This window comes from Acomys russatus, chromosome 26, assembly GCF_903995435.1.
Source record: "Acomys russatus chromosome 26, mAcoRus1.1, whole genome shotgun sequence".
In the NCBI taxonomy this organism is placed as follows: Eukaryota; Metazoa; Chordata; class Mammalia; order Rodentia; family Muridae; genus Acomys; species Acomys russatus.
This window is the reverse complement of record NC_067162.1, coordinates 37,612,506-37,616,841: the sequence shown is the minus strand read 5'-3', so window position 1 is coordinate 37,616,841 and position 4,336 is coordinate 37,612,506. Positions and strand designations below refer to the sequence as shown.

At 42.4% G+C, this 4,336-nt stretch overlaps 1 non-coding gene across 1 annotated transcript; it reads right to left on the bottom strand.

Moving 5' to 3' along the window:
• Positions 1-4,019: 4,019 nt before the first annotated feature.
• LOC127209702 (U6 spliceosomal RNA) lies at positions 4,020-4,123 on the bottom strand. The gene has a single exon (XR_007833214.1). It is a non-coding gene; the product is annotated as a U6 spliceosomal RNA (small nuclear RNA).
• Positions 4,124-4,336: the final 213 nt, after the last annotated feature.

Below are 4,336 nucleotides of genomic sequence, written 5' to 3'. Positions count from 1 at the left end.
GGATGTATTTAGCATTCACATCCAGGTCATAGTTCATCACCAAGGAGGTCAGAACAGGATCTCAGGCAGGAAGTTGAAGCAGAAATTCTGGAGAAATGATGCTTGATGGCTCTTCCAGCTTGTGTTTAGCTACTTTTTAATATAACCCAGGAGCAAATGCTCAGGGAGTGTTGCTACCCACAGTGGGCCAGGACCTTTTATGTCAATTATCAGTCATAGCAATCCCCCACAGCTGAACCCACAACCAATCTGACCTAGGCAATCCTTCATGTGAGACCCCCTTCTCAGGTGACTCTAGGCTGTGTCAGTTTGACAGTTATAGCTGACTATGACATACACTATTTTCTTCCTCCACCAAATGTTTTGCTTCGTTGTTTTTTACTTTATCTAAGTAAGAGATCTTCAACACGTATGCTCTTTTCAATTTTAATGGAAGTTAGACATGAAAGAGCTTTATAGAGAGACTACAAAGACTTTAAAATGCTGTGGTGCTACCAAAAGGAACCAAAAGGGATGACGTCAGAATCACCCCGGCTGTCTGATCCTGTGATGGGAGATGGATACTCTCTGGAAAGTTTTCATATGTACCATCCTGACTGCATCCCTGCGAGGTGCAGTTTCTTCCTGCAATGTTTGGGAGCATGACAGAAAGGCGAAAGGAGTGTTGACGGTGACCTTTCTCTATATTGCCAGAGATCCTGATTCTTTTCACAGTTTCTGTAAAGTCCTGAGCATGCATGCGCCAGTTTATAGCACCTTTTTTGACACAGCAAATAGGGTTATGGCAAAGTGCCAGCCTTTATGCCACAACAAATAATTTAAAGTTATGAGGAGTAAAGAAAGGCTGAAGGGAAGTCAAGGAAGATAAATGAAGTGAGAGAAGCTACCCAGCTGGCAGAAGGCTGAGGAACAACATGAGAGAGAAAAGACATGGATAGCTCTGGCCTCTCACTGGGGAATAGTTTAAGAAAATGGATGCCAGAAGCTCTATTTAATGTGGTGGTATTTGTTCTTGCCATATGCACATCATCCTACCCCAAATCTTAAGGGTTTGATTTAATCTACCAAACACACAATTGCTATTGACAGTATGTCCTGGTTGGATTTTTGTCTTACTGTCTTAAACTTGGACATATTTTGGGGGAAAGGAATCTCAATTAGGGAATCACCTCTATGGTACGGTTTATTAATTGCTGGTTGATGCAGGCGGCTCCAGCCCAAGGTGGGCAGTGGCATGCTTAGGCAGATGATAGTGGGTTGTTTAAAGAAGGTAGGTGAGCAAGTCAGAAGAAGCAAGGCAGTAAGCAGCATCCCTCCAAGGTTCCTTCCTCTGCTCCTGCTCTGACTTCCCTCAATGAAGGAGTCTGATATGGACCTGGAAGCCAAACACCACCTTACACACACATCAAGTTGGTTTTGGTCATTGGTTTTTTTTCAAAGCAATGCGAGGAAAACTAGAACACAAGGTTTGGTTGTGGCTGCATTACTCTGTCCAGGAGAAGTACTTCTGAGTTTATAGCAAGAAGCATTCACAGTAGAATAGCCAAGACGGGGAGCTGTGATGAGGCTGAGTTGACCATGACTGTCATTGCTACTCAGGACCTTACAGATTTGGGGAAGTAATTTGAGCTTGCAAAAATGATGGCATTGCCTATTGAAAACCAGTTTTTTTTTTTTTTTTTTTTTTTTCTGGCTGGAAATCACCAGTTGGCATTTAGGGTCTAGAGGAAGTGGTTAACAGAAGCATGTTTTACATGATGAACTAGGGCTGTCAAGATTAAAATGAGACTGACTGTGGTTCCTGGCAGACTGGGTTACAGAACATAAGGGAGCTGACTAGAAGCCAATGCTGTGGGAACAGCAGCCAAAGAGCAGCATGGGATTCCATCACCTAATGGAGAAGACACCGGTAAGCTGGTAAGCTGGCCAGAGGTGGCTGTGGAAGGGATGGAGAGTCTAGGGGTCGTAGAGAGGAAGAGGATGCTGGGGGGTGGAACTTAGTGAGCTGTGTGCATGGTCACTTCCTTCACCATCTCCTGGAATTCACAATTATTTGCAAGCCATCCCTTTCTTCCGTCCATATGTGATATGGACCATGGGTTATCAAATAGGCTATGGTACCAATGTCAAGGTACCAATGTCAAGGCCAAGGCCAAACTCAACCTTAACTCTTGACAAACACACTCTGTTCTCCTTGATAGGCTTGACTTCAGCCTTCCATGTCTGCTTTGTCCTTGTGTAACCTGCATCATCTGTTCACTAAGTCCATGTGGTAAGTGTCTATCCACCTTTGATGTCTGATCATCCTTCATATATGATGACATTATTTATTCTTGTCTTTAAGGTATATCTTAGTAAGTTATGAGTTAGCTATTTTTGTGTTGATGTGGTCAAAGTGTCTGATATATAAACAACTTAAGAGGAAAAAAATCTATTTTGGTTCATGGTTTCAAAGGGCTTAGTAAATGTTTACTTATCCCTGTGAACTTTGCTAGGGCATCATGGTGGCAAAATCTCACAGTGGAAGAGTTTCCTACATCACTGTGCACTGGAAAACAGAGAAAGTGGGGGTACAGGAGGAGGCCAAAGCTACACACACCTCCAAGGAAAGAAGCATAGTGAACCACTCCCTCCAACTAGTCCCTACGTCTGTCTTTTCACCACCACTCAGTAATCCTTCCATATCAGGAACACATCAACAATTTTATCAATTCAATAAGTCAAACTTCTTATGATAGGATTATTCTGGAAAGTGAGTTATACTAACCAGCTAGGCACTTCTAAACCATATCAAATTGACAATCAGGGTTATTTCCATGATTACTTCGGTAAGATCACCCTACTCTTACTGCTCAGTTCTTTTTTTTTTTTACTAGTTTACCATCTGCAGAATGTTTCCCTATGTTGCTTAGTTGTCCATCTCTACTTATTGTTTCTGTTTTAAAAGTTGAGTCTAACTGCACTCCCCTGGTAGAATATTCCTAAAGCAATTCTTATTTTAACATATCATTTTTTCTAACACCCTTCATAAGAACACTCCTTCCTTACACCAGATGAACCCATGTTCTTTATATTCTCTCTCTGTCTTTCTTCCTCCCTGCCTATCTCCTTCCTTCCCCCTTTCTCCCTCTATCTCTCCAAATGTTAAGAAATGTCCCTCTCCCTCCCTTTGATAGCAAGAGGTAACTAAGTAAGAATAGGAAACTCTTCTAGGCAGCTCCTTGACCTATGGGCTGATGAAGCCTCAGGTCTTCCCTCTTCCTTCTGGGTTGCAGTCTTCCAAAGTAACCACACTAAGATGAATCAGTTATGCTCATGGCATTGAAAACATGGTATATCTTTGTCTTTTTGTCCAATCAATTGGAGTCACCAGTAAATTTAAGCATCACCCTACCCTAGAGATCCTTTTAGCCTCAATGGCATTCATGAATGTTGAAAAGTACTACAGAGGGGGGAATGTGGATTTTCCTATGCTCTCGTGCCTTCTTCTGCACTGGAATCTCCATCCGGGGCAACACTCCTGGTATTTCCCTCCAGTAACACTGGAGAGTAGCACATTTGAAATCTTTTGTTCAACATGTTCATCTCTTACCAAGAGGAAAGGCAGAGTGGAGGTCTATCAGTCGCTTTGTTGTGACTATGACAACATGCCTGATATAAGCAGCTAAGAGTAGAGAGATTTATTTTGGCTCAAAGCTCAGGGGGTGATCCATAATATCAGGGAAGACCTCCTGTCTATAGCATCATGAAGCTGCTTGCTTACATCTCAGAAGATCAGAGAGCAGAGAAAGGGGAATGCTGGGGCTCAGCTGCCTTTCTCTCTCACCCCCTTCCTTTTATTTTCAGCTTATGACCCTAGTTTATAAGATGATATTGCCTGTATTCAAGGTAGGTCTTACCACTTCGTTGAAATTGTGTCTACAAATGGTCTCACAAACATACCCAAAGATATCCCTCACTAATGCCATAGGCATTTCTTTAATTTATTTTTAATTTCAATTTATTTGTTTCTAGTTCATAAAAACATGGAATGCTTCATGAATTTGCATGTCATTCTTGTGCATGGGGCCATGCTAAACTTCTATCATTCCAGCTGTGGTGTATGTGCTGCCAAAGTGAGCATGCCTAAGCATTTCTTAAACTGGTCAAGTTGACAACCAGAATGAACCATACATGAGGAGACTAAGACTAGATTACAGAAGACCCAAGGGAACCTATTTGTCACCGTAGCTATTGAAAGGACTGGTGAGAGGAGAACATGAGGAGAATAAGGGTGTGCAGGCACTTACCACCGAGGGAGATTCTCGCCTCAAGTCACAGAGAACTCACAGAGGTG